At 43.2% G+C, this 13,176-nt stretch overlaps 1 long non-coding RNA gene across 1 annotated transcript; it reads right to left on the bottom strand.

Moving 5' to 3' along the window:
- Nucleotides 1-1,791: 1,791 nt before the first annotated feature.
- On the bottom strand, nucleotides 1,792-11,151 carry LOC147578703 (uncharacterized). Its single transcript, XR_015254343.1, has 4 exons — nucleotides 11,032-11,151; nucleotides 7,294-8,320; nucleotides 4,213-6,724; nucleotides 1,792-2,219 (listed from the first exon to the last, which is right to left on the bottom strand). It is a non-coding gene; the product is annotated as an uncharacterized LOC147578703 (long non-coding RNA).
- Between the last annotated feature and the right edge of the window lie 2,025 nt (nucleotides 11,152-13,176).

The raw sequence follows: 13,176 nt of genomic DNA, 5'->3' as shown, positions 1-13,176 counted from the left end.
AGCTTCCGAATGGTGGCTGATGAGATTTGTCCCAATGGCCTCCTGGGAGATGGTGGTAAAGAAGTTGTGAGGACTTGGAGGTTAGAGGGGGTCATCGTGCTATTGGCACCCAAGAAAGCTCTTCATGCTTTCACCCTCTTCATGCCTACTCATGGCAGCAGAAGGAAAAGGGATACTGAGTGTGAACATATTTTGAGATACATGATATAAAGGGAAAAGATTACTTACATGTTCATCTGATAGAAAAGTGATACATGACAGAAAAGAATCTCTTGCTCTGATTGGTTTTCACAACAGCCAGGCATCCACCCCAGAACCTGCAATGGCTGTCAGGTTTCCAGCTACTCCCACTGTAGGCCAGAGCCTGAGCTGACGAGAAGTCAGAGCACCATCTTTCAAAACCCACATCTCTGCTCAACACCAAGAAGGTCCAAGAACAGACTGAGCCCCTGTCTTATGATCAGCGGGTTGAACTTAAACTTTGAAGGTTTGGTGCTTTGGGCCCATTTTCAATATGCTCCCCAAATAACAACTTTATTATAAACACGGAGTCCCAATCAAAGTGTGGGTCATGGGGGAAAAAAAAATCTAGTATTGTGTGATACGTGGGAATGTTTGAATTAAAAACAAAAACCTGGGGCGCCTGGGTGGCGCAGTCGGTTGGCGTCCGACTTCAGCCAGGTCACGATCTCGCGGTCCGTGAGTTTGAGCCCCGCGTCGGGCTCTGGGCTGATGGCTCAGAGCCTGGAGCCTGTTTCCGATTCTGTGTCTCCCTCTCTCTCTGCCCCTCCCCCGTTCATGCTCTGTCTCTCTCTGTCCCAAAAATAAATAAACGTTGAAAAAAAAAATTTTTTTTTTAAAAAAAATAAAATAAAAACAAAAACCTGCATGGTGGGACCAGCCTTTCAAAGAGCGTCACAGCAAGTACATGTCGGCAACTGAAGTTGAGACAGAGGGGAAATGAATTGCCAGAGGTCTTTGAGGTATTATATGATGTTGAGGTCACAGTAGCCAAACAGACAAAAGGCTGTGGACATACAGAGATTGAGGAACCCAGTAGGGCAAGAATCGAAAGGGCATCTTACTGTTGCCTAATATTCATGAAGAGGCCTTACCCAACATTGTACGTTAGCTTGTGATTCCTGCATTTCTCTGGCAGGATGGGTATAACATACCATCTTGTAAGTCCGGTCTTCATCTAGGGTGGGTGTATCCCAAGCAATGAACGACTGTGGGAATACCAGTAGGGTCCTCAGCCATCAAAAATTGGTTCAATTTTGCCAATTCCTGAAGGGCACAGGAAGCAGGTTCTGGAGGACACCCAGGACCAGCTCTTCTCCATTTGCTTTCAAGGTGTTTAATCCCTTTCCTCAACCCTTAACACATAGCAATCATCAGAGCTACCTCCTTCTTCCGTGAGCTGGCAGGGGTGCTCAGAGATGGCAAACTAATTTTGCTGTCAGTCAAAGAGAAACACACTCTGAAAAACCCCTTCTGACCCTAACATTCTGTGATCATAAAACAAACCTCCCTGTACCCCCAATCATAGTGTGTATCCTTAAATTAAGTACAATTTGACTTTGAATGACCCATGTCACATGTCTCTCTCTCTGAATAGGAATGATCAGGAGGCCATTCTGCTCCGCTTTCTACCATCCATGAATGCTCATGCAAGAACGGACGACTTGCCACTTTGCCTGAACAGAGCACAATATGCAATTACTTTAGTCAAAAGTACTTTGAGGTGATAAACTCAAGGTGACGCTGAAAAGCTAACTTGTTGTGTTCATCTACACTTTCATCTTTATTCACCAGGAATTAGACTTTAAGAGTACCAAGCTTCCTGTGTTGTAGTCTTTCGTCAATTCTTGATTCTTCTTAAGGGAATTACTAAGTTCCTTAGCATATGGCCTTTTACTAAGATCATCAACCAACCCTAGAAGGAAACAGAATGAGTGGCAAAGAGCTCCGGAAGCGTGGCACTCTCCAGGGAATGTATGAAGCCACCAGGACTACAAAGGGCATCCACTTATGAGCTTGCTTTGCAAGTGACTGCTCGCCTGGCCTGAGTGAACGTGAGGATATTTGAATTTGAGTTGAGTCTGGGGTGAGGAAAGTGGAGTGAGGAGGAAGATCCATTTTCCATAAAGCATCAGGTTCAGAAGGGGTACAGAAGAGCGTTTGGAGCATCTTTGGGACTAGATGAGAGTCCTGGGCACCTGTTCAGAAGAAAGCAAAGGCGAAGGAAGACCAAGACAGACTTTACCTGCTTTGATTGCTTCCCTATTATTCAAAGGAAATAAACTTTTGAAAGAAACCTAGGAAGCATCTTAAGGAATGCTTAGTTTTCATCTTATTTCCTAGTCTGTTGAAATAATTAAATTTTCATCGTTAGCCATCAGAGGATGAGGTTTCTCTCATCTCATTGGCTTTACACAGGGGTGGTGTTTTTTTTGATTGTAAAAAGATTTGCATTCACCGGAGGCCTTTGCATCTGAGAAGGAGATTTCTGGAGCTTCTGCCTCCCCCAACTCCTTCCTATCCTCAGCCTGGACTGCAGACCACAATCACCAAAGCTGTCAGAATTAGAATCTCTTGGGTTGGGGCCTAGAAACCGAATTTTCAAAAATTTCCCTGAACAGCCAGATTTGGGAAACACTGAAAATTCCCAAGAACAATAGAAAAGATGGAGGAAGAAGAGGTGAGGGGATCCGGGGGAAGAGATCAAGTGCTCAGAGGACTCTGGTTGTCTCTCTGTGCTCTTGTGCAACAGAAAGCTAGGACTTCTTGTCCTTGCTTCTTCTTATATTCTACTAGCTACTGGAAAGAATGAGGGGAAGTTGGATGGGAAGACCCTTGGTGCTAAGGATTTCTGCATTCAGGGGGTCATACCAAGTGGGGTCAGACTGGGTATTTGTGACCCTTGTGAATTACCTAAATTAACTGAGTCTCAGTTTCCTCATCAATAGAGCTCAGTGAGTGGCTGCCACCATCCACTAATGGGCCCGGGCCAACCCAAAGTAGGCCACAATTTAGAGCCTCCAAAAGAGTCCCAGACATGGCAGCCCTGGCATTCCCAGGCACCAAAGACAGGCTAGGGCAGTGTCAAGGTGATCTGAAATACACATGGGCCCTGATGGAGCCCTGAGCCAAGCTGGGAATGGGACCAAGTCTTTCCCAGCCCTCCCATACTCTTCTCGTTCCAGTTTTGCAGACTCTGAACTCTCAAGTCTCATTCAAGCCTGTCTTCTTCCAAATGAACCACAATCATTTCCTCCCCACCACGGCCTTCTTGCCAGCTCCATTCCTTTGAAACTGGCCACTGCTAATTATTGGTCTGATTAAAGCAATGATCGCTAATGTATGGATGATGGGTGCGTTTGCAACTTTTCAGGGAGTGTTTGTTAATTCAGAGTGGTAAAATGGATTCAGGAGGTGGATCGTTATGGTCTTGACTATTCGGGGTTCCTTGACTATTCCAGGGAACTCCTCACCCCGAAACTGATCTGTCAGCCTCACAAGTGCCATTCCAGTCTTTTCATTGGTCAGTTTTGTCTCTACATCACACCAGACTGAATTAAATATGTGGAGGAAAGAGTGATGGCCAGCACACCCCATCAGAAGCCATGAGAGCTTTCACCAGCATCATTTTTTTTTTTTTTTAATTTTTTTTTTCAACGTTTATTTATTTTTTGGGACAGACAGAGACAGAGCATGAACGGGGGAGGGGCAGAGAGAGAGAGGGAGACACAGAATCGGAAACAGGCTCCAGGCTCCGAGCCGTCAGCCCAGAGCCCGACGCGGGGCTCGAACCCACGGACCGCGAGATCGTGACCTGGCCGAAGTCGGACGCTTAACCGACTGCGCCACCCAGGCGCCCCGCATCATTTTTCTTCAAATGTCAAAGAGTTTGCCTATGATATTTATCTGAAAATAAATGCCTGTTTGGATACCTCTTCTTCCACAAATCTTAAATGAGTAAAATCTTCAATGACTAAAAATGTTACACCGTCAGGTCCAGGAATGTAGTTAAGATGCTAAGACTCTCAGAACTTGGGAGGAATGTTGTATAAACTGCCTGTATTTCTTATGATTAGAGTTGGCTCCTCATGACCAAAACATAGTGTAAACAAGGTAAGACTATATTTCTCTCACATATGAAAGTCCAAAAAGGTGTCCCAAGACCATTATGGACTTGCAAGTGTCACTGACCTTTACTTTCTGTCTCCTTGCTCTTCCTTCAGTGGCCTGGATTCAGGGTTAGTTTATGATCCAAGATGGTGGCCCCAGTTCCGTTCAACATGTCCGCATCGCAGCCAGAAGAAACGAGGAAAAGGGGAGAGCACACACTCCATTTCAGGACACTTTACATAAATTTAACACACAGTTTCCACTAAAATCCTGCTGACCAGAATTTAGTCACATGACCAGGCCTTTTTGCAAGGAAGGTTGGGAAGTGCAGCCTTTGATCCAGGTGTGTTTTCACTTCTAGGTTATTGTGGGCTTTCCTCAGCCCTCCTGACTTCCATGTACCTTAGCCCTGGCAGCAACCACATGCATGTCGCTGCCTGGAGCAGCTGCTTCCTGAGGCATAATTCTTCTTTCTTGCCTTGGCTGTCATGGCACTTGTGAGGTCATGTCCTGTGCATATCTAGGTGCTGATCTGGGACCGAGTCCCTGAAAACATTCACTTTTTGTTAGTTTCTCTAAGGCATAGAAGACATTCTCTGTCCTGACACTGTAGAGGAAAGTAAGGGAAAGCCCCTCAGACAGTTGATTCCATTAATCGACAAAGATGTTAATGAGGCATTGGATGTGCCAAGTACTGGGCAAGGTGTTGAGGATGCACCTAGAGGTGTGAGGCCTCTAGGGAGACAGGAGCAAATGCAATGTCAAAAGTTGGATGGTTATCAGGGAGCTCTGGGTGAGGTCACCCGGACTATCAGGGCAGAAAGAGGCAGGTAAATCATGTTGAAAGAGGCTAGCTTGAAAAAGACTTTTGAAGAGGAATAGGGATTAGTCAGGAAACATGGAAACATGTATTCCATGAAGAAGGCTTAACATTACCAAAAGGAAAGAGAAGGAAAAGAGGGTAGTGTGCTTATGCAATACATGCTATCTGGCATTTTTGGAAATGCAAGAAGAGGGAATTAGAAAGGCGAGAAGGCAGGGACCAACTCCTGGACCATCTTGAATGTAATATGAGACAAGTTTCACTTCAGATTCAAGACAATGGAGAAACCATCAAAGGGTTTCAGCCCATGACACGGTCAATTTTGCGTTTGTAGATAGAATACTCTGGTAGCCCCATGAAAGAATGTTTCAAGGAGGGTTAAAGAGAAGAGGGGGGACCAAATAGGAGCCTACTGTAGTAACGTGAAGAAAGCTAATGATAGTGTGAACTGGCATAGGGGAAGGGAGATAGAGATAGAGAGAAACATCACAGAAGTCAGCCAGATAGGTGTGATGTCTGACTGAACAGGAGGAGGACTGAAAGAAAGCTACCATGGATGACGCTTTGCTTTCTAGTATGGGCTTGACTGGATGGGCCTGCTAACCAACGAGAGCAAATGTACATGAGAAACATATTTAGAGAAGATGCTGCTCTTATGTGGTAGACAATTAAGGGTGCTGTGCCTGGGGATATCCAGGTGGAGAAGTCAGATTGTTCTAGGAATGAGAAGCTTCTGGCCTGGGAGTTCTAGGTGGCCATGAGAAGCATATAAGTCTCAGTTTCCATCATGTACCAGATCATTCAGATGGGACTTGTGGAGTGAAAAGAGCAGTGATCCAAAAGCAAAGCATGAAGGAGCTTTTTCAGAAGGAAGAGCACCAGGGTGGAGGGATACAATGAAAGCCAAAGGCTAAAAGAGCTTGGTAAAGATAGTACGGACCATGGTGTCCTGTTGGGTATAAGAGACAGACCCCAGATGAAAGGACTCAGACAGCTTTTGTAGTAAAATAGGATGTCGTTGGTGACCTCACTGGGAGTTATATTAAGCTTCAGGAAATGAGCTTCATCTCAGAGTAAATTAGCATGAAAAAGGGAAATGCTGGGTTCTGACTTCTGTGTGGAGTAAAGATGTTGGACAGTTCCTAGTGGTTTTACAATGTAAAGGAAAGTTTTATTGTTTTTGGTTAGTATCAGGGAGATTTGCATGCTTCTTTTGGCTGCAGGAAGGGAACCAATAAAGAAAGAAACTTGACTTGAAATTTCTCAATAAAATAAGAGGCAGGAAGTCTTCTATGATTTGCAAATGGAAATGAGCAGTGACTTTTGGAATCATTTTTGAGGGGAACGGAATAGAGGATGACCAAGAACCAGTAAAGGGCTTGATGGAACTCTCTCTGGGATCAGAGTCCTGTTCTGATACCTTAAGAATGGAATTGGAACTTGATACTCCACTTTATGGATTTCAGCGTCTGATCGCCTCAATCTTCAAATATAGTCTGCTCATGGATCCCTATCGCTGGGCTCTAATCCACTTCGTGGCACACTTTTGTGCATTGTGTAACCTCCTCTATGTCTTACCGACAATTTTCTATAGCTAACACTGTTATCTACTGTCATTTTCCCCAGATACTTTGTTCTACCTGCCAAACTTGAATTTTCTCTTCACCTTGCATCTGAGCTCACTCCAACCACAACTTGACAGTCCATGATTAAGTCCCAATCTTCACTTCTCCTGGTCTGCTCTAACCTAATCCACCACACCAAGTTGGTCTGCAGGCAAAAAAAAAAAAAAAATCTAAGCAATGGGTAAAGAAAGGTGACTTTCTACTTTCTTCCTCGCTCCTCTCTTAAAAGAGATAATGCTAATCTGATTGGCCAGATTTCAAGACATTGACTGGATTATGTTTACTGGTGAATGGGGTCTCTGGCAACTGCTCAGCCAGTACTTGCTGAGCTTCTGTCATGAGCCAAGTGCTGTTTTAGGTTCTGGAGACACAGCAGTGGATAAGACAGTAGCCCTGACATTCTAATGAGACGAGGCAGGCAGTGACCACATATTTTGTGAATGAGTGCTACCAAGAATATGAAATAGGTCCATATGTGAAGAGGATCAGAAATGATGCTTTCGCTATAATGAGTGGGGAAGCGCTCTCAGGGGAGATGACATCTGAGTTATGACCTGAAGCTGAGGAGGAAGTGACTTTGTCAGGGAAGATCATTATTAACAAATGCAAGGTCCGGAGAGAGAGAAGGAGTTGGTGGCGTATTTTACAGATGGAAAGAAGGCTAGTAGTGAAAAAGCAGGAGGGTAGAAGAAGATGTATCACAAAATTGCATACCCCCTCTTTCCTTTATTCTTGCAGCTAGCTGGGTCAGTTGAGGCAGAGCCTGAGTCCTTGAACAGACCTCGCCACCTTGTCCTCTGACTCTCTCCTCTTCCCCATTCAGATGCCTCCAGCTGGGGTGCGGAGGGGTGGCTTCTGAGTTTTTCCAGAGTGCTTCATTATGGAGAAGTGGAGCCCTGGGACAATTTGTAACAAAATGATAGCTAGTTTATCGTTTGTCTTATTCCCTTGAGAACCCTGTGGAAAAAGCCATGCTCAAGGAGCAAAGGGAATTCAGCTCTTCTTAGATTCTTCTAATACTATCCAACACCCACGACCAATGGCTGCCATGTGAAGTTAGCAAATGATTGATAAAATGTTTGTATCGAAAGGAACACCATACTCTTAGAACGAAGGGCGTAAAAGGGTAACAGGAAAAGAGCATAACCTAATTCCGACCTCAAGTATTTTGAACAAATTTCCTAAGCTTGCATCACAAGCTGATATGCAGGAATCCAATTCTTAAGAGCTTGCTTCACATGTTTACAGATATTAAAATGTCCAGAATGCTCCTTTTTAAAATGTGTAGTGGCAAGCTATTGATGAGACGTGATGGAACAATCCCCATTGATAACTCCGGATTTCCCTGGGGAAGGTGAGGAGTTGGGAGGCATATTAAATCAGCAATCAGCCATCAGTTTGCTTTTAAGAGACAGGAGCCAAATGTCTCCTGTTCAGGGAATGGGCAAATATCAGAAAACACGTCAGGAATTCCAAATTGGATGACCTTGGGAAGTTGCAAGGCATTACAGGAAATAACAGGAAATGAAGAATATAAAAGTAACTTAGCAGATGCTCTTGAGAGCTTCAGTGGTGGGACCACAGCATTGTTCTTTGGCATTAACCAGATAGGACAAAAATAGCACGAACTTCCAGCAAAGTCTCTGGGTGGGTGGCAGAACTTGGGGATGAAATGAGGTGAGAAGAGGCTTCTGTGACCCCTGTCTACCAAATCACTTTGGAGGCAGAAAGTCAGAAAACCCTGTAGATTAGAAATAGAATACGAATTACTTCAGGGAGAGGATTGAAGAGATTGCTGGCTCTCAGAAGACTCCCAAGCCACATGAAAATGGATAGGCTTTTTAAAGTTCAATGATTTAAAAAAAAAAAAAAAACAAAACACAACAAAAATGAATCAGCCTCATCAAATGAGTAAAAATCCGCTGCTTAGAGAAAACAAAGGGCATGCTTAAGGAAGATTTCAGATGCTCTGTTCTTGGGTCTCCTTCCTGTTTTCTTTTTAGTGCCGTGTTTTGCCCGGGAGCCTGATCTCACAATGGGACTTTGATTATATTTCGTGTTAATACATATACCCCCTTAGTCTGCTGATAAGGGAGTGGAGAGTCTCGGGAGAGGGCAGCAAAACGAAGACGGAGGAAAGTTAGGCAGGCATTTCTGCAAGACTGAGTGAATACTACAGGAATTTGGTCATCTAAAAATCAAGAAAATATAAAACAGAGAGTCTAATGATTAAAATCAGTGAATGACGTTAGTTGTCCTTTTTATTCCAACCTCCCATCTTCCACCACAATTTAACCCAAGGTCCCTTTATTTGTTCATTCACAGATAATGTAGCATATGGCCTATTCTGGACATGGAACTCCGACGATTGCTTGTCCAAAGTCCCCAGGACAAGCATCCAAGGCCTGGGTTGCGAAGACAAGTCACTTTTAATGCTTACCGGGGCTATACTCGAAGGTCCCTGTGGCAGACAGAATTCTAAGAATGACCCCCCCCCCAAAACCATTGTCCTGTGTTATCCATTTTCCTTTGAGTGGGGGGGCGGGGGCGGGGTGGTAGGGGCCTGTGATTTTGATGAGTCATTCCATGACCCTTACATTTATGGCCAAGGAAGACCGTCCAGTGGGTCGAATCCGATCACATCAGCCCTTGGAAAATATCAGAGCTTTCCCCAGCCGCTCACAGAAAAACAAAGCTAGGTGAGGTGATGAATGTGTTAGTTAACTTGACAGGGGGATTTTTTTTCACAACGAATGCCTAAATCAAAACACCATGATATATTCTTAAATACCTTACTATCTTAAACGTCAATTCTAAAGCCAAAATTTTTGACACATGGATGGAACTGAAGGGTATTGTGCTACGTGAAAGAAGTCAGTTACAGATGTCACTTATACGCGGAATCTTAAAAAAAATGAAAACAAATGAACACATAGCAACAACACCAAAAGAGAGACACAGACTCACGAATACAGAGAGCAAAACAGTGGTTGCCGAAGGGGAAGGGGTGGCGGAATGGGCAAAATGGGTGAAGGGAATACAGAGGTACACACTCCAGTGATCAAGTAAATAAACCAAAGGCACGAAAAGTACAGCATAGGGAACACAGTCAATATCGTAATATACTTGTCCTGGTGAGCATTTTGTAATGTATGTAGGTAACGGTTGAATCGCTGTGTTGTACACCTGAGCCTAATTTAATATCATATGCTGACTATGCTTCAAAACAAATCCTCATTACATCTGCAAATTTCCTTTTCCCGTGTAAGGTAGTCACAGTTTCCAAGGATTAGGATAAGGACATCTTTGGAGGCCATCCTTCAGCCTTCCACAAGAGATTTCCCGCACTTCGCTCTAATTTTAAATTTAACCTTTTTTGCCACTTGGGTACCCCCTCGGCTAATAACACATTAGACACCAAGGTATAATGGCAAATAAGGGACAAATCCTTGCCCTTCTTTATTTATTGAACACCCGCAGGAGGTCTAGGAGGGCATCTGGGTGCACGTGTTTTCCAAAACTCCCAAGTTATTTTGATGTGCGCTGAAACGTGAGGCCCACGGCAGCCCTTGTACCCAGCACTGTCTAAACCTACTGAATGAGAGTTTTTATGGGTGGGTAGGGACAAACGCCTTTCCTTTGTTGTGCAATACTGATGTGTACAAAACCTTGGGTTTGCCTACTGGAAACATAATGGTCCCTAAACTAGTGCCCAGAGGGGATAGGACCTACAAAGTTGAAAGCTCAGAGAGCAGTAAGCAGGGGTTTGTGGGAAGCCAGTGAGAGGTAGCATAAAGAAAAACAAATCCCCTCCTTTCCACTAGGAAGTGGAGACACAAGGCTAGAGACATAGGTCTCCACTGGTGAACGTGGGCATCTCAAGGTCACATGGAATCTGTCCCCAGAAGGTGAAAGAAAGACGTGTCGAGTGAGGCTATCCAGGCAGACTGTTTACACTTTGTCATGGCTGTAAAGATCTAAGAAGGGATTTTTAGAAACTGTTTTGACAGAAAATAACATAGGCATGGAAGGTCCATAGGCATGGAATAACATGGAAGGTCGATTGACCATTAGGAGGAAAATCACCTCTGAGAAGTGCCTTAGGGCGAGAGGCAGGTGGGAGGGGAGAAGGCAGGATTCATTCTGATGGGCGATCTGGGAGGACACCCACACTGTGGTCCCTGAGCAAAAGCAAAAGCCTCTCAAGGCCACGAGTGCAAAGTGACTTGGTACCAGAAGCAAGAGAAAACCAAAGCTCAGAGCTCTGTCCTAGACAGTAGAACTGCCTGCACTTTGACTCAGATGCCCCAGGCCAGGCAGGAAAATCCGGGAGTCTGGTGAATGTCATCTCACTGCCTACATGATGACTTCCATGTTGTTTATTGTCAAGACAATTTCGCAACAACATTAAAACAGTTTTTAAAGAAAATACGCACCAGTAACACCACCTACCTAATCCAACAGCTTAATGAAGTCTTTGGGAATGACTCTTGAGGACCAACATTCCTGCTTAGTACACATCAAATCCTTATTCTGGTTCCGAAATTAGTCTTTTTTTTTTTTTTTATCTCGCTTTCCACATCTAAAGTTAAGTCACAAAAGCAGAAATGAATATTAGATCATGAATAAAAATGCCAAATAAAAGTCAATTTAAATAACAAGAAGAAACACGGTTAACATGTAAAAATCTTTAATGTTTTCTTTTGTCTTTATAAAGCACTACATATCTCGGACAGGGCAAAAATTGAAATTGGGTAGGTGAGAAAAAGAAAATAAAAAGAACTCCTAATATCACCTGGAAGGAACAACATTAATATTTTGTGTCTGTGCATATACTTACACTTACCTTTTCTCCTAATGAGACCATACTGCACGTATCATCTGTTAATCTGTGTGTGTGTGTGTGTGTGTGTGTGTGTGTGTGTACGTGTACATCACTCTACAGAGGTGGAAAATCTAAGACATTCTATGTTCTTCTCCTGCCACATTATCTGAATGCCTATTTCATAAAATATTATATGAATATCGCATTTCTCCAGTTCTCCATAAGCAGAGGATGCATTTCAGAGTGTCACAGCTGGGGGTCTTAGTCAACTAACCCTCCTTGGAGTCAGGGAATTGTGAAGTTCATTCTCAAGGCCACCACCAATGTATTAACATTTATTTAACCAGCAACATGATACATAAATGAAGGTGGTTGAATTATTTGCTGTTACAAAAATGCCGCACAAGGATCTCTGTAGTTAAATTTACTTCCTTTTCACATCTCAGAATGGCTTTTAGATTCAATTCTTAGACGTATAAAAGCAGGGGCAAGGGTTATGGACATTGGATAGGTATTAAAAATTTGCCCTACAGAGAGGCGGAGCCAACTTATATTTCTGCCAACAGTTTGGAAGAGGGTCCGTTTCTTGTAGCCTCACCAGTATGGTAGGGTCATTTAAAAATCATTGCCTGGGCACGTGGTTGGCTCAGCTGGGTCAGCATCGGACTCCCGATTCTGGCTCAGGTCATGATCTCATGGTTCGTGAGATCAAGCCCCGCGTTGGGCTCTGTGCTGACAGCTCAGAGCCTGCTTAGGAGTCTCTGTCTCCCGCTCTCTCTGCCCTTCCCCTGCTCTTACTCTGTCTCAAAAAAAGGTAAATATTAAAAAAATAGAAATCATTGCCAATTTGAGAAATGAACAATGCTATCTCATTTTAAATCACATCCCTTTGATTCATCATCTTCTTCTTAGTTTTTTGTCCATTTACATTTTTTCTTTATGAATTACCTATTCATAATTTCCTAGGCCCATTTTTGGGGCAGAGGTGTTCAGCTTTGATTTATTGATTTACATTTATTGGATATACAAGATTTGTTTGTTGTACAATAACAGTATAGAGATTATAATATATTCTTACTCTACTATATAGATAATAGATAATAGTATAATAAGTAAGCGTGTAAAATATCTTGGTCTGCCTCAGAAATTGCAAATATTTTTCTTAGTTTATCATTTATCTTCTAACTTTGTTTAGGGTAGGTTGGTTTTTGTGTTGCTGTGTTTATTGTGTTTTGAAGTTTCAATATTTTAATATAGTCAACTGTATCCATAGTCCTTTCCCTTCTAGATTTCTTCCTGTTTTTTGTTTTGTTTTGTTTTTTGTTTTTTTTTTTTTAGAAAGACCCTCTCTCCCGCGGATTATTTAAATACTGACTTATATATTCTTCTCAACTGGTTACGGTTCCTAATGCAGCTGGACTCTACTTTCGTGGAGAATATAAAGAAATGATCAAATGTTTATTCCCCTATACCTAGCCAGTGGGCACAACACCCTTCATCAAACAAATCATCGTGTTCTCTTGTTTAAAGTGCTACCTTTTCCAGGCGATAATGATAGGTCACCCTGACAGATAACAGTTAATTGTTAACTATGTTCCAGGGCTTTTCATGAATCAACCCTTTCCTCCCCACCTCAGGCCTTGCTGCTGTTATTATCTTTATTTTACTGAGAAAGAGATAGGCACAGAAGCGTTTTGTGACTGAAGCAAGGTCACACAGTAAGCCAGGACCCAGACCCTGTTGGGCTAGCTCCAGAGTGCTGACTCTTCACG

This window comes from Puma concolor, chromosome C1, assembly GCF_028749965.1.
Source record: "Puma concolor isolate L17-30 chromosome C1, mPumCon1.1.hap2, whole genome shotgun sequence".
In the NCBI taxonomy this organism is placed as follows: domain Eukaryota; kingdom Metazoa; phylum Chordata; class Mammalia; order Carnivora; family Felidae; genus Puma; species Puma concolor.
This window is presented reverse-complemented; position numbering and strand designations above follow the sequence as displayed.